The 25323-nt window shown below is 40.7% G+C and overlaps 2 long non-coding RNA genes across 7 annotated transcripts; both read right to left on the bottom strand.

Moving 5' to 3' along the window:
- Nucleotides 1-11020: 11020 nt before the first annotated feature.
- Nucleotides 11021-12804, bottom strand: LOC141023398 (uncharacterized). The gene is made up of 2 exons (XR_012184702.1): nucleotides 11495-12804; nucleotides 11021-11354 (listed from the first exon to the last, which is right to left on the bottom strand). It is a non-coding gene; the product is annotated as an uncharacterized lncRNA (long non-coding RNA).
- A 434-nt stretch (nucleotides 12805-13238) lies between these two features.
- Nucleotides 13239-17843, bottom strand: LOC109754693 (uncharacterized). 6 transcript variants are annotated; one of them, XR_012184700.1, is made up of 7 exons: nucleotides 16711-17843; nucleotides 16361-16581; nucleotides 15355-15413; nucleotides 15054-15153; nucleotides 14066-14170; nucleotides 13867-13916; nucleotides 13239-13582 (listed from the first exon to the last, which is right to left on the bottom strand). It is a non-coding gene; the product is annotated as an uncharacterized lncRNA (long non-coding RNA). The 6 variants fall into 6 exon arrangements; XR_012184698.1 differs by having other exon boundaries at nucleotides 13867-13913; XR_012184699.1 differs by having other exon boundaries at nucleotides 13867-13905.
- Between the last annotated feature and the right edge of the window lie 7480 nt (nucleotides 17844-25323).

The following is a 25323-nucleotide window of genomic DNA, read 5'->3' as shown; positions in this document are numbered from 1 at the left end:
TACACATCAATAACATGTATATCATATATACTTTTGTTCACTTTGCCATCCTTCTTATCCGCCAAGTATTTGGGGCAGTTCCGCTTCCAGTGACCATTTCCTTTGTAGTAGAAACACTAAGTTTCAGGATTGGGTCTAGCTTTGGGCTTCTTTATGGGAGTGGCAACTTGCTTGTCATTCTTCTTGAAGTTCCCTTTTTTTCCCTTGCCGTTTTACTTGAAACTAGTGGTCTTGTCAACCATCAACACTTGATGCTTTTCTTGATTTCTACCTTCGTCGATTTCAGCATCACGAAGAGCTCGGGAAATCGTTTTCGTCATCCCTTGCATATTATAGTTCATCACGAAGTTCCAGTAACTTGGTGATAGTGACTAGAGAACTCTGCCAATCACTATCTTATCTGGAAGATTAACTCCCACTTGATTCAAGCGATTGTAGTACTCAGACATTCTGAGCATATGCTCACTGGTTAAGCTATTCTCCTCCATCTTGTAGGCAAAGATATTTGTCAGAGGTCTCATACCTCTCGACTCGGGCATGAGTCTGAAATACCAATTTCAACTCTTGGAACATCTCATATGCTCCATGGCGTTTCAAAACATTTTTGAAGTCCCGGTTCTAAGTCGTAAAGCATGGTGCACTAAACTATCAAGTAGTCATCATACCGAGCTTGTCAAACATTCATAACGTCTGCATTTGCTCCTGCAATAATTCTGTCACCTAGCGGTGCATCAAGGACATAATTCTTCTGTGCAGGAATGAGGATAATCCTCAGATCACGGACCTAGTCCACATCATTGCTACTATCAACTTTCAACTTAGTTTTCTCTAGGAGCATATCATAAATAAAACGGGGAAGCTATACGCGAGCAATTGATCTACAACATAGATATGCAAATACTATCAGGACTAAGTTCATGATAAATTTAAGTTCAAATAATCATATTACTTAAGAACTCCCACTTAGATAGACATCCCTCTAATCATCTAAGTGATCACGTAATCCATATCAACTAAACCATGTCCGATCATCACGTGAGATGGAGTAGTTTTCAATGGTGAACATCACTATATTGATCATATCTACTATATGATTCACGCTCGACCTTTCGGTCTCAGTGTTCCGAGGCCATATCTTCATATGCTAGGCTCGTCGGGTTTAACCCGAGTATTCTGCGTGTGCAAAACTAGCTTGCACCCGTTGTATGTGAACGTAGAGCTTATCACACCCGATCATTGATACGTCTCCAACGTATCTATAATTTTTTATTGTTCCATGCTATATTATATTCTGTTTTGGACATTATTGGGCTTTATTTTACACTTTTATATTATTTTTGGGACTAACCTATTAACCGGAGGCCCAGCCCAGAATTGCAGTTTTTTGCCTATTTCAGAGTTTCGCATAAAAAGAATATTAAACGGAGTCCAAACGGAATGAAACCTTCGGGAACGTGATTTTCGGAACAAACGTGATCCATAGGACTTGGACCCTACGTCAAGACATCAACCAGGAAGCCACGAGGTAGGGGGCGCGCCTACTCCCCTGGGCGCGCCCTCCACCCTCGTGGGCCCCACGTTGCTCCACCGACATACTTCTTCCTCCTATATATACCTACGTACCCCCAAACTACCAGATGCGGAGCCAAAAACCTAATTCCACCGCCGCAACCTTCTGTACCCGTGAGATCCCATCCTGGGGCCTGTTCCGGAGCTCCACTGGAGGGGGCATCGATCACGGAGGGCTTCTACATCAACACCATAGCCTCTTCGATGAAGTGTGAGTAGTTTACCTCAGACCTTCGGGTCCATAGTTATTAGCTAGATGGCTTCTTCTCTCTTTTTGGATCTCAATACAATGTTCTCCCCCTCTCTCGCGGAGATCTATTCAATGTAATCTTCTTTTGCGGTGTGTTTGTTAAGACCGATGAACTGTGGGTTTATGATCAAGTTTATCTATGAAAAATATTTGAATCTTCTGAATTCTTTTATGTATGATTGGTTATCTTTGCAAGTCTCTTCGAATTATCAGTTTGGTTCGGCCTACTAGATTGATCTTTCTTGCAATGGGAGAAGTGCTTATCTTTGGGTTCAATCTTGCGGTGTCCTTTCCCAGTGACAGTAGGGGCAGCAAGGCACGTATTGTATTGTTGCCATCGAGGATAACAAGATGGGGTTTATATCATATTGCATGAGTTTATCCCTCTACATCATGTCATCTTGCTTAAAGCGTTGCTCTGTTCTTATGAACTTAATACTCTAGATGCATGCTGGATAGTGGTCGATGTGTGGAGTAATAGTAGTAGATGCAGGCAGGAGTCGGTCTACTTGTCTCGGACGTGATGCCTATATACATGATCATACCTAGATATTCTCATAACTATGCTCAATTCTTTCAATTGCTCAACAGTAATTTGTTCACCCACCGTAAATACTTATGCTCTTGAGAGAAGCCACTAGTGAAACCTATGGCCCCCGGGTCTATTTTCCATCATATTAATCTCCCGACAACAAGCTATTTCTGGCGCCGTTTTTTTTACTTTGCATCTTTATCATAAAAATACCAAAAATATTATCTTGTCATATCTATCAGATCTCACTCTCGTAAGTGACCGTGTAGGGATTGACAACCCCTTATCGCGTTGGTTGCGAGGATTTATTTGTTTGTGTAGGTGCGAGGGACTCGTGCGTGGCCTCCTACTGGATTGATACCTTGGTTCTCAAAAATGAGGGAAATACTTACGCTACTTTGCTGCATCACCCTTTCCTCTTCAAGGGAAAACCAACGCAGTGCTCAAGAGGTAGCAACCATCACGTGGTGTCTCGGCACGACGAACTGTCGCAACGGTGCATACTCAGGGAGAACACTTATACCTTGAAATTTAGTGAGAGGTCATCTTATAATGCTACCGCCGTACTACGAAAAATAAGATGCATAAAGGATAAACATCACATGCTATCAATATAAGTGATATGATATGGCCATCATCATCTTGTGCCTTTGATCTCCATCTCCAAAGCACCGTCATGATCACCATCGTCACCGGCTTGACACCTTGATCTCCATCGTAGCATCGTTGTCGTCTCGCCAATTATTGCTTCTACGACTATCGCTACCGCTTAGTGATAAAGTAAAGCAATTACATGGCGATTGCATTTCATACAATAAAGCGACAACCATATGGCTCCTGCCAGTTGCCGATAACTGTTACAAAACATGATCATCTCATACAACAAATTATATATCATCACGTCTTGACCATATCACAGCAAGCCCTGCAAAAACAAGTTAGACGTCCTCTACTTTGTTGTTGCAAGTTTTACGTGGCTGCTACGGGCTTCTAGCAAGAACCGTTCTTACCTACGCATCAAAACCACAACGATTTTTCGTCAAGTGTGTTGTTTTAACCTTCAACAAGGATCGGGTGTAGTCACACTCGATTCAACTAAAGTTGGAGAAATAGACACCCACTAGCCACATGTGTGCGAAGCACGGCAGTATAACCAGTCTCATGAACGCGGTCATGTAATGTCGATCTGGGCCGCTTCATCCAACAATACCGCCGAATCAAAGTATGACATGTTGGTAAGCAGTGTGATTATTATCGCCCACAACTCTTTGTGTTCTACTCGTGCATATAACATCTATGCATGGACTTGGCTCTGATACCACTGTTGGGGAACGTAGTATTTCAAAATTTTCCTATGATCACACAAGATCTATCTAGGAGAAGCATAGCAACGAGTGGGGAGAGTGTGTCCACGTACCCTCATAGAATGAAAGCGGAAGCGTTTAGTAACGCGGTTGATGTAGTCGAATGTCTTCGCGATCCAACCGATCAAGTACCGAACGCACGACACCTTCGTGATCTCCACACGTTCAGCTCGGTGACGTCCCTCGAACTCTTGATCCAGTTGAGGCCGTGGGAGAGTTTCGTCAGCACGACGGCGTGGTGACGGTGATGATGAAGTTACAGACGCAGGGCTTCACCTAAGCACTACGACAATATGACCGAGGTGGAAAACTGTGGAGGGGGGTACCGCACACGGCTAAAGATCAACTTGTGTGTCTATGGGGTGCCCCCTCCCCCGTATATAAAGGAGGGGAGGAGGAGGAGGAGGGCCGGCCACAAGGGGCGCGCCCAAGGGGGGATTCCTACTCCTAGTAGGAGTAGGTTTCCCCCTTTCCTAGTCCAAGTAGGAGAAGAAGGAAGGAGAGGAAGAAGAGAAGGAAAGGGGGGCCGGCCCCCCTAGCCCTAGTCCAATTCGGTTTGGGCTAGGGGGGCGCGCGCCACACCTTGGCCTGCCTCCTCTCTTCCACCACTAGGCCCATGAGGCCCAATAACTTCCCGGGGGGGTCCGGTAACCCCCGGTACTCCGAAACTTATCTGAAACGACCCAAACCATTCCAGTGTCCGAATGTAGCCTTCCAATATATGAATCTTTATGTATCGACCATTTAGAGACTCCTCGTCATGTCCGTGATCTCATCCGGGACTCCGAACAACCTTCGGTACATCAAATCACATAAACTCATAATACGAATCGTCATCGAACGTTAAGCGTGCGGACCCTACGGGTTCGAGAACTATGTAGACATGACTGAGACACATGTCCGGTCAATAACTAATAGCGGAACCTGGATGCTCATATTGGCTCCTACATATTCTACGAAGATCTTTATCGGCCAAACCGCATAACAACATACGTTGTTCCCTTTGTCATCGGTATGTTACTTGCCCGAGATTCGATCGTCGGTATCACCATACCTAGTTCAATCTCGTTACCGGCAAGTCTCTTTACTCGTTCTGTAACGCATCATCCCGTAAATAACTCATTAGTTACATTGCTTAGAAGGCTTATAGTGATGTGCATTACCGAGAGGGCCCACAGATACCTCTCCAACAATCGGAGTGACAAATCCTAATCTCGATCTATGCCAACTCAACAAACACCATCGGAGACACCTGTAGAGCATCTTTATAATCACCCAGTTACGTTATGATGTTTGATAGCACACTAAGTGTTCCTCCGGTATTCGGGAGTTGCATGATCTCATAGTCATAGGAACATGTATAAGTCATGAAGAAAGCAATAGCAATAAACTAAGTGATCATAGTGCTAAGCTAACGGATGGGTCTTGTCCATCACATCATTCTCCTAATGATGCGATCCCGTTAATCAAATGACAACACATGTCTATGGTTATGAAACTTAACCATCTTTGATCAACGAGCTAGTCTAGTAGAGGCTTACTAGGGACACAGTGTTTTGTCTATGTATCCACACATGCATCAAGTTTCCGTTTTAATACAATTCTAGCATGGATAATAAACATTTATCATGATATAAGGAAATATAAATAACAACTTTATTATTGCCTCTAGGGCATATTTCCTTCAAATGCTTCGAGAGGCTTTCTGGGGATTCTTGAAAGCATAGATTTTATGCATTGGAAGTGGAAGAATTGTTCATTTGCTTGGCAGGGGAAATATATGGGACATGTTGATGGTTGCACGGTCATACTTGAAGTTGTGGCATCACAAGATCTCTGAATTTGGCACTCCTTTTTCGTTGTGACAAGTTCTTACAATGGCATCAACGTGTTTCAGCAGTCTTTAGTGTGTGGAAGGCAATTCTTCAGAGGTCAACTATGAGATCAGTGGCCACCAATATGACAAGGAATACTACCTAGTTGATGATATATGTTCTGAGAGGACAAATCTATGTGCTTTTGGTGTGCTCCCATCTCTTTGGGTATTGTTTGGCACCCTGCTAGAACATGGAGCGTTGACACTATATGGGAGGTGATGACTACTTGTGTGATCATGCACAACATGATGTACATAATGAGCGTGATGTCAGCATCTATGACCAACAGGGTGGGATCACCAAAGTGATTTGGTTGAGCCCATGGGTGGAGCGGCAACGTTTGCAGTCCATACAATTTCATCATGAAATGCGTGATCGGACAACTCGCATTCAACTTTAAAATGATTTGGTTGTGCATATGTGAACTCACATAGGAAACTAATAGTCCTATCTTCTCATTTTCTTCTAATCTATCTGCTACTCTCTCCGTCCCACAATATAAGACGTTTTTAGACTTACAATTTTAAATTCATTTGACTATAAACTATGTGATTTTCATTTATTGAAATGTAAACTATGTGGTTTACTTATTTATTCCATCAAGATTGTATGACCAAAATGATAAATTGAGTAAAGAAAAGGTCATGATGGATCAAATAGGTCGCCCGTTGGGTGCACTGTCATAGAATGACATACATTAAGCGGGCGCATGTACAAGTCGTCACCCAAACAGACAAAAGACAGACATATTTTGTGGCCGTTTGGGTTGGTCCGTTGAAATTGCCCTTATGACCGGTGCAAGTTGTGAAGTGGGAGCATGTAATATTGTCCCTACTGGAATTGCCAGCAGGTCAAAGCAAGATTCCTGCACACCAGTCCTGGGCTCCTGGCGGCCACCAGATCTTGGATGGAATGCGGACGATGCGATTGACCAGATGCTCTGGAAGGGGTGTGGGAGGGGTTGTCAGGCCTCTATCACTATCAGGGTTGCTGAGGTGTTTGCCTTCGTGAAGGCAAAATCTTTGCTCAGCTCCAAGGCTTTCGACATATCGTCATGGAGATGGCTTGCTTAGAGATTGCTTTTTTTTATATTCGACGTGAGAGGAGGATCGCTAATAATTCTGCTCACTAGCTAGTGTGGTGCTTGTAATAAGTATATACTAGTAGCTGGCTTAATGAGAGATCGAATCTTAGTTAAGCAAATTAAAGCTACCCGGATTCTATACTAGATTAGATGGAAAATAAAGAATTATTGATGGCAGGAGCGAACACGCGGATAATATTATAAGAGCTTGCTTTCCACGGCAAGAAGGTGGGGCTAGTTCCCGTACCCAGATTTGCGTGAACTGTACATTTTTCTATTTACGGGTCAAATGTATGGGATTTTCTCTCTACTCCCTTCGTCCGATGAAAAGTATACATATAGAAATTTTAGAACAACAAATTATGGAGTGAAGTAAAAAATGCATTGGAAAGGTGTAAGTCATCATTTTTCTCCTTTTCAATTATCTCACCACAATAAGCTAAGTGAATGTAGAAATTAAGAAGACCATGTATAGAATGTTATTGGTCTTGATTACGGTGTAATGAGGTAGAAACATTTCTTCTACTTAAAGTGCATTGGGAGGGTAGAAGCGGTGGCGCTGCCAGGAATAAAATCATGTGTAGTCACTTCAAAGTTGTGTAGTCAAATATACTCCTACATAAATTTATGTTTTTTTGCATGATTTATACTTGACTAGTAAGGTACACGCACATTGCACGCATGAGATTTGGCAACCAAATTATGAATAAATATCACATTATAGCATGTAAGATTTGAGTCATATATGCATAATCTAGATGTTCGTTTAATTCTTATAGTTCATCTCATTCAAAATCAATTAGCTTTTATAAAAAAACTAATCTATTTTAAGATTCATGGAATTGGGCGTTGTAAAGCATAAAGTAAAAACAAATAATGACAATTCATCTAGAAAAAATAGGCAATTATGATACGGAAGATTCTAGAACAAAGGAGAAGTGCTTGTGTTTTGAGGTTTGTGCATTATGCTTAAGTTCAACCATGGAGTCTTTTAGATTGTACATGTGGCAAAATCTGATGGAATGTAGATGATATCCAACGGCCAGTAGTGCTCAAATTTGCCATCTCTGCACCGTCGGATTGGCTTCATCCAACGACCGTCTTTCAAAGTTATTCGCACACTATATAGGAGTATAGATGTATTACGGCTTTGCCAAAGAGCTGTATAGTCAAGTGACTACACAGTCTAGACGTGGCTTCGCCACTGGGTAGAAGTTCACTTTTTTGTTGACAAATTTTAAAGTCAAATGTACACTTTTTACCGGATGGAGGGAGTATACACTTGGGTTTTTGTGCACGAATATGCAAGATTGTACATCTTTTTCATTGACTAGCAAAAAATTTCTACCCTTCGGACATGGAGTATTTGATCCCGAGCTCATATGCTCTTGCATGAGTAGTAAAATAAAAAAATAGTAAAATAATTCAAAAAAATCTGATTTTTTTGTGATGAACATTGATAAATTTTCTAACTGCGTGCAAAATTTCAGGTTGAAATGACATTCGTGGAGGTCTGGGCAAAAAAATCGATGGTCCAAAAAAACTATTGTTGGAAGCATTTTGGAGCATTGATTTTGTTATTTTTGCCCAGATCTCCACGAATGTCATTTTCATCTGAAATTTTGCACACAGTTAGACATTCATCAATGATCATCACAAATTTTTTTACTATTTTTTCGATTTTACTATTCACTAGAGGCTAACGCGCGCTTCGCAGCGCCATTCTTCACACGTATGATTAACTCTTTTATATCTCGTAGATTTGTGATCTGTTGTTTTGCTTGGATTTTATCTTTATTGGCTTGTGTTATAGCTATATTTTGGTGGTGTTTTTTTCGTTCGTATATCTCGTGTCAGGTTGCCTCTGGAGACAATATTTGTTCTGAGAGGAGAGTGGAGTTGTTTGATGTGTGATTGTGGAGTATTTACATGTTTCAACCTCGATATCAGTCGTTGGTGGTGTTTGGGCCTCTTGGGAGCTCCTATACCATGCGAAAACCGTGGAATTGGTGTTATAACACTTGCATATGGGCCGCCCCATGAAGCTCTCGGTTGCTTAGCTTCTTTTTCCTCTCGTCCTACTGCCAGATCCGTAATAATTGGTTATCTTTTTTTATTTGAAAGTGTTAGTTTAATTAAAAGATTTTTAAGGATTTAAAAATGTTGCAGATTTAAAAATCATTGATTTTAGAAAAAGGTTCTTGAATTTCAAAAACTATTCACAAAGTAAATAAGATTTCAAATTTAAAATGTTCACAAACATTAAAAATGACCGTGAACTTAAAAATATCCACGAATTTAATAAATAATAATGAATCTGAACAAAATGTTAAATTTTTCTAAAAATGTTTTTAATACTCACAAATTTTCTCATGAATAAGAATGTGAAAAAAAGAGAATAAGAAATAAAACTAAATACGTAGCACATAACCTTACATGCGGGGCCCTTAGCGACCCCACAACCCCCAAAGCACTACAACGCTTCAAATCATGGGAGCTTAGTATCTCTATAGGTGTGGGAGCATATGAGCTCGGGATCAAAAGATTACTTTCGCTATCCTTCAGCCAAGTTTGCAAACCCTTTATTTCTATGGTGGTGATTCAAGTGTTTAGGTTCTAGTTGATTGACATGGTTTTCCTTTCAATCGATAGGGGATGGGCTTTAGTTCGTTAGTTTTGAACTAGTGAGTTATGCCTTAGCAAGCACGACAGTAGTCCTTTTGTTTTTCTTGTAGATGCATGTTGTAGCTTTTTTTTCTTTAAACACATGCATGTTGTAGCTTCGATCGCTCTCCCAGTTCATTTCTTTGTTAGAAATTCATCTTTCATTTTTAACAAGTCAGATGGTGATATTAAGGTTTCTTGTTCGTTTTGATTTGTTTTAGTTGTCCAAGTGATTTATTGTTTTTTAGTGTGCGAGTTTTTCTAAAATGTACATTGAGTGTATCGGTATTTTTTGTGTGTGGGCACGAGATCGCCTAAGTGATTTTTATGTTTCCAGTGTGTGCTAGTGTTTTCTCTCTCTTTGTGAGTCCCTATTTTTTTTTGTGCGCTGTGTGTGAGAGAGAGATGGTGGAGGATCCACCACCTATATATGGTGCGAGAGAGAGATGGTGGAGGATCCACCACCTATATATGGTGTGAGAGAGAGATGTGTGTGTGTGTGCACGCGCGAGTGTGTGTGTCTTTGCGTGCATTTTTTAGATGTCAATATACAATTAACCTCTAATATTCTTATTTTATTTTTACATGCAAGTTTTGTGCAATTTATGTGCAAATTGTATAACTCTCTAGAAGTCACACCACTAAATGTTTGTCCTTATATATTGTGGGACAACACAAGTTCTATTGGGACATCTGTGCACATTTTTTATTATTTATTTTAAGTTTCTTTTTTATTTTTCCTTTCTTCTTTAGGGTAATAATTATTCTCTTAATTCATTATAGCTTAGAATAATATAAGCTTTTGTTTTTTTTAATGAATGGCTTTGCATACCGATATTTTTTTTTGCTTTTTTTAATTGTTCTACTTGAAATATAATTATTATTAAATTTACACTATTATATGCAAGCGTAAGCTTATTGTGGATTAGTGAAGGTTCTATAAAATTTGTTGCAACATCATTTGCTTTGACTTTTTTTCTTCATTTTCTTTCTTATTTTGGGGTACTACCAATACTCTTAGTCCATTCTACTTTAGAACAAAAAATTCATTTTTATTTTATTATTTCTTTGTTTATTAAGGCTTAGTTGAGTTTTTGGTAATTGATATTCTTTACTATATTGTACATGCGACAACATATCGGATGTTGTAGTTGTGTGACACTACTTAATTTCGTACTATAAACTCGAAATGGAATCCGTTGATTCATTGATCGACTTGAATCATAATAAGTATTAGAGTTGAACTAGTTTACCCTTGTTCTTACACAATACCTAATGGTGCAAGTTTTCACTATACCCTAATTCTCACAAATAAGAATAGAGTTTGACAATAAATATGACTGATTGTTCATGTTAGCCACATTATATATATACTAGTAGGCGGAGGCGCGACACCACGCCGCGTCCGTGCTTGAGCCTGTTGTACGTTTATTTGGCTGATGTTTTTGTTTGAACACTTGAGTAAAGCTAGCGTAGAAGAACAAGGGTGGCGGGGGTGATGACTGTAATCTCTGGAGGCTGCGATGGAAAGATGGTGTCTTACATTGTTTGAAAGGTACTCCCTCCGTTCCAAATTACTCGTTGTTTTAGTTCAGAACTAAAACAACGACGAGTAATTTGGATATATGCATGTGTAGTAACATGAAGCTGATTAGCACGTAGCAAACACTAAAGTTAACATAATCATCAGCACTGAAATGACAGCGGTGGCTAGGAATCATTTACTGATAAAATCATCAAAAGTTAGAACAAAAGCCAGTACATATACGATCAACCATCACTCCATAGCTGATGGAATACAATCCCGCATAATGAAAAACTGCAAGTTTGGTTTTCCTTCAACAAAATTTAAGAGTTCAACTTAGCAACTAAATCTCTCTAACACACGCAAGTTGATATAGAGTTGATCCTTTACTGCATTTCTGAACAAATTGCCCAAGATGAAACGATGACCGACATTTGAACAACATGTGTTTGTATTTGCCTTGCTTGAACCTTTTCTGCTTACATTGACCTTACAGAAAAGACCATTGTTATGGACTATGATTTAATTCCGGGCTGTCCATCCACACAAATATATTTTTCTTTTTTTTTTGACATGCTATGTTTTCTATGTTGACGTCATCTAAAAATGGAATTGGAAATTTTGCATACCTATGCCACAAAGCATGATGTTGTCCACAGTTCTGCTAAGCATACTTCTACAAAGATATGATCGCCGTGCTTGGAGCATGAAAAAGCAGAAGGAACAACCCTCTTAGTTCCATACATTTGTTAAAATAATTGAGTGGCCCCTAGCAGTCGACAGGATAAAATGAAGTTGAGTGTTCATGTGGGCTTAAGGCGGTATGCTTAGTGTGCATATATTGATGAAATTTAAGTAAACAAAATAGTGAAACTTCCATGTGTGACTTGTTTCCTGATTCAACATCCACTTAGTTCCCCAAAATAATTTATCTGAGGTAATATCATCAGCATTGTGATTTATTTACTATGGCCAAACACCAAAATGAGTATATATACAACTATAACAAAATGAATTAGCAATTTGTTAGGTGGTGTGTGTGTGTGTGTGTGTCATGTGATCTGATTCAAAAATTACTGAATAACATCCATGCAAAAATATTTTCACACCTGACATAACAACTAAAAAGAACATTAATTTTACCTTTTATGCAAGATCAAAGATGTATCAATAGTGCAATTCATTAGCAAACCAGGGATTTAATGAATGGTCATTTCAAAAAATGGCCATAGTGTCAGATATAAAGCTATTGTCCCCACTTACATCTTTAACTACAATGTATATATGATGGAATTTCATCTTGTTGAAGATTACTTCTTTGATGCCTTATGGAAGTTAAGGTGTTGAACTCATTGTTGAACAACTATAAATATTGCAGCTCTGCAAGTATTGAACTTGTTACACATAGACAACTAACAATGCATAAAAACTATGCACCATTTGTCCTTGAAAGCGACTTCGACCGATCCATGCTTGAAAACTATTTTAGTTGCTACTTTGTCTTTGTAAGAAAACCAATTATTCTTCTCTTGTTTGCAACCAATGTTGTGTCATTAGGCCATGTGAATAGTACATCATGAACTGATGTTGCAGTAGCACTTCACGGACTACAGATCATGACACAATCTTGTTGGCATATAAACAGAAAAATACATAGGTGGAGATCAAGTAGGTCCTAATTTTGTAGCATCTCAAATTATGAATCTTAGATTACACTAGAACTCCGAAGCAAAGTGAAACTACAAAAAAAGCAAGAAATAACTTCCATGAAAAACACTGAAATTAGAAAAAACGCACCAACCACAATCCACTATTGACTTTAATCAATTATATATTAAATTTGAATGTTTTGTTTTCGAGGAAGCAACAAAAAAAATATGTGCCTTGAAACACCATTGAAATTAACTACTACCTTGTTGTAGTACATGCTTAAAATAGCTAAATGACAACTTAAATTGTCTGTAAACAATTTTGTAGCAAAGATAGTGATATAGAAAAATATATATTAAAAGGAATATAATGAGATTATTTGGAAAGGTACAAGATAGTTTCTGATCCTGTACATGGTACTATAACGATCTAAAGCATACTTTTTCTCAACTTAGAATGACCTATTGCTATTTCAAACTCAAAGAAGTGGAGTAATTCAGCGTAACAATTGATTGAATCAAAAATATGCATTTACAGCATGGACGCACACACCAAAAAAAATACATATATTATGTCTAAAGGGGAAACAGATTAAAGTGCAAGCACAAGACTAAGAGTAACTACTCTTTCAGAAACTCAAAATGAAACAATGCAATATGAGGCGCACCTGTTTAGTCACTTGTGCTCCCTATCCCGTCGGTATACGACCACATCAGTAACATGTTGGTGCAGGCTAGAGTAGGAAGTTATAGAAAAAGGAAGTGCTCACCAGTGACAGTTGTAGGTCAGCAGATGCGACAGTGGTCAGCACACTATATGGAACATGACATGCAACATGAACCCCATGTCCATAGCGGTGAAGCCAGCACAACAGAAAATTACCATCTTCTATTGAACCATATGAGCCAGAGGTCGAATGCAGTGTATCACGGGGTTGTGGATCTGGGCTGGGGAGCTTGCCGGAATTTGATCCAGGGTTGCGGGAGGAAGGCATGGATATGGAAGGGATGCAATAGTGCAGAGAATTGAAAGTCGACCCAGATTTCGTCGGCAGTCCTCTGCAGTTTCTTTGTCCATAAGAAAAATGAAGGCCGTCAAATACAATGTATGTTCTATCTGTGTCCATAAGAAAAATCCAAGCCATCAAATACAACCTCCGTTGTTTTGTGTCCAATAGAAAAATTCAGGCCATCAAATATAATATCCGTTGTTGTGTGTCCAAGAGAAAAATTAGCCATCAAATACAAAAAATCAGAGTATCATTTTGTGTTCATCTGTTTAGGCAAGAAGAATGATGGCCAGATTTATAGGAAGTTGAGATCATGCAGGTGAAGGGATATTGAGAACTAACCTCTAAGCTACACTGTGTCAATCGGCCCAAGGAGTTGTTCTGTTTGCCTCCTCGGATGAGGAACACATGAATAAATCGATTAATTAGTCAATGCCAAATATAGATGTGCCAATATCGTTGGTATCATTCAACATCTTTTTTTTTTGCAAAATTAATGCAAGGAAATGAACATACTATTTATTGGATGTGTGGCCCTTACCTTGTCAAGATCGAGCTAGTTGTTGAGAAGAACCAATGGGCCAAGCACAATGACGTCATTTGCTTGGTCTGCCTCCTTGACTTGCCAATGTGCTCCTTCTCCTTACTAGTAAATGCGCACGTGCAACGCACGTTAATATTTAGGCAATATATTAATTGCACGCCGATATTAGCTATGCTATTATTGGTGTGTTAATTGTGTAATTAGTGCAATATTTGGTATGATATTAATTGCACGTCAAACATGTTGAACGCTCGCCATTGGAGCAGTCTAGGTCGTTGGATTGACTTAATTTGATGGCCAAGATCAGTTGGATCTGCCCTTTTGGGTCTTTTTATATTGGTATAGATATAGATTATCCATGCTGGAACCATGTCGGACCGGCGACTCGCAACAGCGCACGCGCGCGGGGGGGGGGGGGGGGGGGGGGGGGGGGATAGAGTAGCAGCGATGCTAGGAAATCGATGGAGAAGGCTGAGGCCTAGACTTTCCAGCGGTCAGTGATGGTCGGTGAAGGCGGGCCATCCCTAGCTGGAGTGAAACTTCCTCCGTCGAGCCGAACAGAACTCAGTAACCTGGCCTAAGATTTGTAGTTGTCGGCTCCATGGCTGAGTAGAGTATAACGGGCATAGGAATGAACAAGAGGGATATGCGCGCTTCGCCGCGCCATTTTTCACTTGTTTGATTTAAAATGTTTTTTCTTTGATTTAATGTTTTTTTTGCCTTTGGGCTGTTGCAGTTAGCTGCCTCGTATCACCTAAGCCTATCCTGATCAGGCACTGCGATGAATTATTTTAGCTTGAGGCAAGTAATAGGTGCTGGAAATAATTATAACATTGAAATTCCAGCAATATATACAACAATCAAACATCCATATATCCGGTTGGGAACTGGAAGACATTTGCAAGATAAATAAGTGGACGACCGACAGTGGGCAAGGAACACGTCCAAAATAAATGTAGCAAACAAACACTATACAACTACTCACTTTGTTATTCCATTAGAATATTGTGCCAACTGCCTTGGAATTTCTGTCTTTGGTAAGCTTGGGGCAGATGATCGATTGGCAGCATCAATGCTCTGCATACCTACGCATAGAGTAAGACAAAAAATTAAATCACTCATACAGAATCATGAACATAGGCAAACACGTTGATGCCACAAAGAACTTAGGATAATTAGAGGAAGGAATAGCATAACATATTTAACAGAAGTGGATGAGAATCTAACGACAAAACTAACTCACTGAATCATCAAGAGTTAAACAAGAGAAGGAATACATGGCTAACATTTCCATATCTTATAGTGTGAATGTGTAGATCATGCAAAAACTTCCAGCCACCTTTAACTGCAAGAGAAAATTAAATTCAAATGGAAACAAAAGGATACTAAGTCTTTTCTAATAAAATCATATATTATAAAGCACAACACAATAAAATACTACATAAACAGGAGTGGCTGTGAAATGAACCTCTAATTAGTGCAGACCTTACCTACTTTGAAGTCCCACGCTTTATTTTTAGCCATTGCTGGATGAAGCCTTAATGAAGTTGGGTGGCAATTAGGTACTACTTCGATAAGTTGCATTTTTGGTGCTTAAAAACTGATGTTGAAATGATACTGCACATTTCTCAAATGTTACTATGTATATGGATTACCACAGACCACAGGTAATCACCATATGCTTCAGGTATTGAACAACTAAATATTTAGCAAGGGATGGCATAGATATAGTATGCCGCCTATATGACAGAGTCAAGTATTTGTCTATTTCACACAACGCGATGTAAACTAGTCCATGATCAATTACTTGATGTTTCTCTCTTAAATAGTTAGTTATCATCATGTCAAAAGAAAAAGTTACAAGTTATCACATACAGGTGTGTTAATATTGTCTAGAACCTGACACGATCTTCAAGATCACACTTTGACCATCAATGTATTGAAGGAATTAAAAGATGAATAACAGTTTAGCTTATTAGAGGATCATACGAAGCGAGGAGGAAAACAAACATAGTGCTAGTGCCAACAAAGCAACATAAATGCCTACCTGAAAGCTATAGGGATTAAGGGAGGAATGAGCGGGAAAATGGTTCAGTGTTATTTGGGGTGGACAAATAAGTTTAATTATGAATGGATTGTTCAAATGAAAGAATTAAAGTAGTAGAAGGTCAACTTTTTCTTTTGGTTTAGTGATTAAAATGAAAGGGAGAATCAATGTAGAAAAAATACATAACTATCCACTTATTTGACCCTGAAAACTATCAAGATCTTTAGAAATTCTTGTCATTTTACCTGCACCAGAGCAGAGTTATCTTTTCATGAACATATTCTTCTCAAATTTGACTCTTGCAGCCACAACTGCATCCTGCCTTTTCAGATGGTCTATTGTTCTGGTTAGACTACATGATTCTCTTCCAATAATTGTCGCCATTGTTAATCAATGGTCCATCCATAGCGATCTTGAGCTTCCACATATTACAGAAAAAAAATCTTCAGCCACTACTGAGTCTTAGCTGATGGGAAAAAGGATGTAAGGGTCAGAAATGTTACTCCCTTTTACTCTTTCAGATTTCCGCCAGACTACCCGTGCAGCAGGGTAACTCTGTTTGTGCATGCAATAAATTTTATTTTGATGTAGTTACCTATTTTGTGATCATGGTGATACTATACTCTCTTTGATGTATAGTTGGCAGCTTGGCACATTGAACACCTCTTTTTCCCTTGCAAGAAAAGATAAGGCTTCTTTCTGTATCCTTCATGTTTCAAATATTACTGACATGCAACCCTTGATACACATATGCCCATCATGTCTTCAAACAATTCGTTCACGTACTTCGCTTTGATGCACCTATATCTTCTCTAAAATTGCAATATTTAATGATGCTATTTTCGTCTGAAAAACTATGATGACTCAAAAGGGCCTATACATCAGTCCAAGCAATTGTTTTCATCATGCATTGCTTGATTCTAGCTTCCTGAAAGTAGGGAAAAGGTTGTATAAATGAACACCAAAATAACAGACCATAACTTGCATAGTTTTGTGTTGCACCATTTCCGAGTTACAATCATCGATTGACCCATGACATACAAAAATTGACAGAAGACCATGCACATCAATCAGCAACGCTAATACAACTGCAGTTTTGAGAACATGCAGTGTGTGAAAGGTAAGAGAATGTTGAGCATCCTGTTAGGTTAGCATGAGTTTGACAAAGGCAACTGATCTACATATTTCAGTACCTAAAGAGTGTTAATGGTACTATTTCCATAATGAACTTACAGAATGCACTATCCAAAAGAATCAATAGTCATGGGTGTTGATACAAAGGAGAAATAAAAGGAAGTCCTTACAAAAGAAAAACAGCTTACTGCTAGAAATCAATGAATTAGTCATGATCAACATACAGATGTCATATATATGTCTGAAACATATGCATATTCTAGGAACTGTAGAGAAGAATGTGTTAGTACAATCTTTTCATTAAAGGAATGACTAACATATCTTGACAGAGATATTATTACGTGTCTTATTAGCCTACTTCAAACTGAGATAATTGCAACCTAGAATGAATAACTGACTATGACTGAAGTAGGTAACACGGGTGTAGAAACTATCATAGACACTCTCCCTCTACTTCCACATATGACTAGAGTAGGTAACACGGGAGTATAACTTAATATAAGACGCTTTTTGACATAGTCATAGACTCTAAAAATGTCTTATAAGAAGTTAGAAAGGTAGTAGTATGTTTTATACTATCCCTGTAAGGATGCCACTTCTGCTCTATGTAATTTGAAAATTCAATAGCAGTTTAATGATGTTATTATCCTTGTAACTTCTGCTCTCTTAATTATTTTCCGTCCATGAGCTCATGTTGCAGCCTGCAATTTGCTAAAAATAGTTGATGACAAAAAAATACTACCCGCTTCTTCCTCCTTGAGACCCTGATAGGCACAAAAGGATGTAGCCACTCGCCTATTCGTGCTTAATAGGCTCCAGGTTTAGGAAATTTCTTGTTTGCTGGATATACTCAAAGGAGACCAAAGACCTAAATCATTGGAAAAATTAAACATGAAGCATACAGAAATCATCCTGACAAAAGTGAAATTACGTACTCCATCCAGAGAGCTAACAAAAGTAAAATTTTAAATTACCTATTTCTCTAAAACTGGTGCCTCAAGCAAGAAAACGCACAAACCAAATCTGCCAACAAATCAGACATTAGGTAAAGAACTAAAGGATGATGATCCAGAGAACAAAGATTGAAAAAATGAACCCACTTGCCACATCCAAATCGAAGAACTCGACTGAAACATCAGCAACCCGTGCAACCTCGGCCCCTAGGGCAGAGCGGAAGCACATGCGGCCGCCGGAAGTGATCTTGGGCTGCAGGGTCTTGTGGGAGATTGGGACTGGGGACAAAGATGGTTGTCCTGTCACTGCTCCAGTCGGTCATTGATAGTGTTGCGTACGGGGAGGGGGGCGGGCCAGTGGGAGTCAGGGCAACGGAGTGGATGGCAGATAGGGGAACCTCGAGGTGGCCTGTAACCTATGGAGAAAGGAGCATGCGGCAAGCAACCTCGAATTGCATCACGAATCTCGGCGGGGAAACAACATGCAAGTTGTAGCCGAAGAGGATATCCACGGTGCCGGTCGGAGCTAGGTTGGCGGCGGCCGCAAACCCTAGCTTGGTGGCGCTCGAAAGTAGAGAAGAGAGATGGGTTGACAATAGGAGAGTGGGATACGAGCTTGGTTTGGGGGCAGCGAGCAGCGACGGCCCAACATAACGAATTACCGACTCCAGGTGGTCCCATTAGCCTCGATCAACCAGAGCGCTGTAATTCCTGGGAGCTTACAAACTGTAAAGATGAGAGGTGTGGGGTAGGAGAGCAAGGGTGGAGGGAGGGGAGAGCTTTGTGGTGGTGACACGACAGGCGGCCAGCCAACGGCCGCAGTGAAGCATCCGAAAGAGATGTGTATCGGGCTGAGGACAAGGTTGGGTAATTTGATTTTTTTACATACAGGGAAGTTCTAGATGAGATATATGAACATGTAAAGCGGTGGCTAAGAGCATGTATAGCCGGGCGCCTCAAACCACCCTGAAACGTCTGGGTGGACGGCCCGGTCAGTGACCGGTCAAAAAGATGTGACCCAAACAGGCGCCTCAAACGACCAAGCTGACCGGCACCCCTCACATCCAACTGAAATATGAGGTGGACATGGGGTGGTCCAGGCACGACCAGGCGCACCGCCATGTCAGAGCCGGCCCACGCTGCCCACTCGACCCCACATATATTCGTTTTTATACGCTTCCCAAACCAAACCCTAGCAACTCCACTCCACTCTCCTTACTCCACCCCCAAACTCCCGTCCGGCGATCTCCGGCATGGTGGGAAATAGATCTGACTCCGATCGTCTGGGTCCGTTGACTTGGGTGTCGTCCCGCGAGAAGGACAGCAAGGGCAGCCATGAATGTGATCGGAATATGCCCTAGAGGCATTAATAAAACTGTTATTATTATATTTCCTAAATCATGATAAAGGTTTTTTATTCATGCTAGAATTGTATTGACCGGAAACTTAAATACATGTGTGGATACATAAACAAATATTGTGTATCTAGTAAGCCTCTACTAGGCTAGCTCGTTGATCAAAGATGGTTAAGGTTTCCTAACCATGGACATGTGTTGTCATTTGATAACGGGATCACATCATTAGGAGAATGATGTGATGGAAAAGACCCATCCGTTAGCTTGGCATATTGATCGTTCAGTTTATTGCTATTGCTTTCTTGATGTCAAATACATATTTGTTCGACTATGAGATTATGCAACTCCCGGATACCGGAGGAATACCTTGTGTGCTACCAACATCAGAACGTAACTGGGTGATCATAAAGATGCTTTACAGGTATCTCCGAAGGTGTTTGTTGAGTTGGCATAAATCGAGATTAGGATTTGTCACTCCGTGTATCAGAGAGGTATCTCTGGGCCCTCTCGGTAATACACATCATAAGAAGCTTTGCAAGCAAAGTGACTGAAGTGTTAGTTGCAAGATGATGTATTACAGAACGAGTAAAGAGACTTGCCGGTAACGAGATTGAACTAGGTATGAAGATACCGACGATCGAATATCGGGCAAGTAACATACTGCTACCTCTTGAGCACTGCGTTGGTTTTCCCTTGAAGAGGAAAGGGTGATGCAGCAAAGTAGCATAAGTATTTCCCTCAGTTTTTGAGAACCAAGGTATCAATCCAGTAGGAGGCCACGCTCAAGTCCCGTGCACCTAGACAAACAAATAAGAATCTTGCAACCAACGGGATAAAGGGGTTGTCAATCCCTTCACGGCCACTTGTAGAAATGAGATCTGATAGAGATGATAAGATAATCTTTTTGGTATTTTTATGATAAAGATTAAAAGTAAAGATTGCAAAATAAACAAAGATAGAAATAGCTTGTTGACGGAAGATTAATATGATGGAAAATAGACCCGGGGCCATAGGTTTCACTAGTGGCTTCTCTCAAGATAGCATAAGTATTACGATGGGTGAACAAATTACTGTCGAGCAATTGATAGAATTGAGCATAGTTATGAGAATATCTAGGTATGATCATGTATATAGGCATCACGTCCGTGACAAGTAGAGCGACTCCTGCCTGCATGTACTACTATTACTCCACACATCGACCGCTATCCAGCATGCATCTAGAGTATTAAGTTCATAAGAACGGAGTAACGCTTTAAGCAAGATGACATGATGTAGAGGGATAAACTCATGCAATATGATATAAACCCCATCTTTTTATCCTCGATGGCAACAATACAATACGTGTCGTTTCCCCTACTGTCACTGGGATCGAGCACCGCAAGATTGAACCCAAAGCTAAGCACTCCTCCCATTGCAAGAAAGATCAATCTAGTAGGCCAAACCAAACTGATAATTCGAAGAGACTTGCAAAGATACCAATCATACATAAAAGAATTCAGAGAAGATTCAAATATTGTTCATAGATAATCTTGATCATAAACCCACAATTCATCGAATCTCGACAAACACACCGCAAAAGAAAATTACATCGAATAGATCTCCAAGAGAATCGAAGAGAACTTTGTATTGAGATCCAAAGAGAGAGAAGAATCCATCTAGCTAATAACTATGGACCCGAAGGTCTGAGGTAAACTACTCACACATCATCGGAGAGGCTATGGTGTTGATGTAGAAGCCCTCCGTGATCAATGGCCCCTCCGGCAGGACGCCGGAAAAGGCCCCAAGATGGGATCTCACGGGTACAGAAGGTTGCGGCGGTGGAATTAGGTTTTTGTGGTGCTCTTCGATGGTTTGGGGGTACGTAGGTATATATAGGAGGAAGAAGTAGGTCGGTGGAGCCACAAGGGGCCCACGAGGGTGGAGGGCGCGCCCAGGGGGGTAGGCGCGCCCCCCTGCCTCGTGGCCTCCTCGTTGGTTGCTTGACGTCCGCTCCAAGTCCTCTGGATCACGTTTGTTCCAAAAATCACGCTCCCGAAGGTTTCATTCCGTTTGGACTCCGTTTGATATCCTTTTTCTGCGAAACACTGAAATAGGCAAAAAAAACAGCAATTTGGGCTGGGCCTCCGGTTAATAGGTTAGTCTCAAAAATAATATAAAAGTGTATAAATAAGCCCATTAAACATCCAAAACAGATTATATAATAGCATGGAACAATAAAAAATTATAGATACGTTGGAGACGTATCACATACCGATGGACAAATGTTGTCATAAGGTTCGACCGATAAAGATCTTCGTAGAATATGTAGGAGCCAATATGGGCATCCAGCTTCCGCTATTGGTTATTGACCGGAGAGGTGTCTCGGTCATGTCTACATAGTTCTCGAACCCGTAGGGTCCGCGTGCTTAAACGTTCGTTGACGATATAGCGTTATATGAGTTATATGATTTGGTGACCGAATGTTGTTCGGAGTCCTGGATGAGATCACAGAGATGACGAGGAGCTCCGGAATGGTCCAGAGGTAAAGATCGATATATAGGGCGATGATATTTGGACACTGGAAGAGCTTCGGGATGTACCAGGTAGAAATCAGGTCACCGGAAGGGGTTCCGGACACCCCGGGAGGGTAATGGGCCTATTGGGCCATTAGAGGGGAGCACCCCAGCCCACAAGGGGTTGGCGCACCCCCTATGGCAGTCGGCCAAGTGGGAGAAAGGAAAGGGGGGATTTGGCCTCCCCCTTCTTTCCCTCTCCCCCTTTCCCTTTTCCCCTCCAGCAAACATGGAAGGGGGCGCGGCCAAGGGCTGGAGCCCAAGTAGGATTCGGCCCTACTTGGGGCGCCCCTTGGCCTCTCCCATCTCCCCCACATATATATATGTGGGAGGGGGCGCCACACATAACCACGAGAATTCTTAGCCGTGTGCGGCGCCCCCTCCACTGTTTACACCCTCGGTCATATTTTCGTAGTGCTTAGGTGAAGCCCTGCGGAGATAGCATCACCATCACCGTCACCACACCATCGTGTTGTTGTAACTCATCCACTACCTCGCCGTCTTGCTGGATCAAGAAGGTGTGGATGTCACCGAGTTGAACATGTGCTGAACGCGGAGGTGATGTACGTTTGGTACTCGATCGATTGGATCGCGAAGAAGTTCAACTACATCAACCGTGTTACTAAATGCTTCCGCTTATGGTCTACGAGGGTACGTAGACACACTCTCCCCTCTCGTTGCTATGCATATCCATGGATAGACCTTGCATGTGCGTAGAAAATTTTTGTTTTCCATGCAACGTTTCCCAACAGTGGCATCTGAGCCAGGTATATGCGTAGATGATATGCACGAGTAGAACACAAAGAGTTGTGGGTGGTGATAGTCATACTGCGATAGTATTGTGGGATGAAGCGGCCCGGACCAACCTCACATGTCCACGCACATGAGACCGGTTCCACCGACTCAACTTGTTTTGCATAAAAGGTGGTTGGCAGGTGTCATTTTCTCCTACTTTAGTTGAATCGAATTTGACTACAGCCGGTCCTTGAAGAAGGTTAAAACAGCAAACTTGATAAATCACCTTGTGGTTTTTGCGTAGTTAAGAACGGTTCTTGCTAGAAGCCCGTAGCAGCCATGTAAAACTTGCAACAACAAAGTAGAGGATGTCTAACTTGTTTTTGCAGGGCATGTTGTGATGTGATATGGTTAAGATATGATGTGATATATGTTGATGTATGATATGATCATGTTTTGTAATATCGACAACCGACAGGAGCCTTAGGGTTGCCTCTTAATTATTGTATGAAATGCAAGCGCCATGTAATTGCTTTACTTTATCGCTACGCGTTAGCAATAGTTGTAGAAGCAATAGTTGGCGAGATGACCCCGACGCAACGATAGATATTAAGGTGTCGAGCCAGTGACGATGGAGATCATGACGATGCTTTGGAGATGGAGATCAAAAGCACAAGATGATGATGGCCATATCATGTCACATATTTTGATTGCATGTGATGTTTATCTTTTATGCACCTTATTTTGCTTAGAATGGTGGTAGTATTATAAGATGATTCCTTCACTAAATTTCAAGATAAAAGTGTTCTCCCCAAGTATGCACTGTTGCCAAAGTTCGTCGTTTCGAAGCACCTAGTGATGATCCGGTGTGATAGACTCTATGTTCACATACAACGGGTGTAAGACAGTTTTGCACATGCAGAATACTTGGGTTAAACTTGACGAGCCTAGCACGTACAGACATGGTCTCGGAACACTGGAGACCGAAATGTCGAACGTGAGTCATAGTAGATATGATCAACATAGACATGTTCACCATTGATGACTACCCTATCTCACGTGATGATCGGACATGAGTTAGTTGATTTGGATCATGTATCACTTAGATAACTTGAGGGGTGTTTATTTAAGTGAGAGTTCATTAGTAATTTGATTAATTGAACTTAATTTATCATGAACTTAGTCCTAATAGTTTTTGCATACCTATGTTGTAGATCAATAGCTCGCGATATAGCTCCCCTATTTTTGATATGTTCCTAGAGAAAACTAAGATGATGGTAGCAATAAAGCAGACTGAGTCCGTGATCTGAGGATTATCCTCATTGCTGCACAGAAGAATTATCTTCTTGATGCACCGCTAGGTGACAGACCTGTTGCAGGAGCTGATGTAGACGTAATGAACTTTTAGCAAGCTCGATATGATGACTACTTGATAGTTTAGTGTGCCATACTTTACGGCTTAGAATCGTGGCTCCAAAGACGTTTTGAACGCCATGGAACATGTGAGATATTCCAAGAGCTGAAATTGGTATTTCAGGCTCATGCCTGTGTTGAGAGGTGTGAGACCTCTGACAAATACTTTGCCTACAAGATGGAGGAGAATAGCTCAGCCAGTGAACAAGTGCTCAGAATGTCTAGGTACCACAATCACTTGAATAAAATGGGAGTTAATCTTACTAATAAGATAGTGATTGACGGAATTCTCTAGTCACTATCACCAAGCTACTAGAGCTTTGTGATGAACTATAATATGCAAGGGATGACAAAAACGATCACCGAGCTCTTCGCGATACTGAAATCGGCGGAGGTAGAAATCAAGAAAGAGCATCAAGTGTTGATGGTTAACAAGACCACTAATTTCAGGAAAAAGGACAAGCGAAAGAAAAGGATTTCAAGAAGAATGGCAAGCAAGTTGTCGCTCCCGTGAAGAAGCCCAAAGCTGGACTCAAGCCTGAAACTGAGCGCTCCAACTGCAAAGAAAATGGTCACCGGAAGCGGGACTACCCAAAATACTTGGCGGATAAGAAGGATGGCAAAGTGAAAAAAGGTATATTTGATATACATATTATTGATGTCTACCTTACTAGTGTTCATAGTAGCCCCTGGGTATTTTGATACCGGTTCAGTTGCTAGGATTAGTAACTCGAAACAAGAGTTGCGGAATAAACAAAGACTAGTTAAGGGCGAGGTGACGATGTGTGTTGGAAGTGATTTCAAGGTTGATAAGATCACCATCGCACATTCCCTCTACCTTCGGGATTAGTGTTGAATATAAATAAATGTTATTTGGTGTTTGCGTTGAGCATGAATATGATTAGATCATGTTTATTGCAACGGCTATTCATTTAAGTCAGAGAATTGTTCTACTTACATGAATAAAACCTTCTATGGTCATACATCCAATGTGAATGGTTTACTGAATCTCGATCGTAGTGATACACATATTCATAATATTGATGCCAAAAAATGCAAAGTTGAT

The sequence above is a fragment of the Aegilops tauschii genome, chromosome 5 (assembly GCF_002575655.3).
Source record: "Aegilops tauschii subsp. strangulata cultivar AL8/78 chromosome 5, Aet v6.0, whole genome shotgun sequence".
In the NCBI taxonomy this organism is placed as follows: domain Eukaryota; kingdom Viridiplantae; phylum Streptophyta; class Magnoliopsida; order Poales; family Poaceae; genus Aegilops; species Aegilops tauschii.
Note: the sequence above shows the minus strand (reverse complement) of the source record. Positions and strands in the feature narration are given on the sequence as shown.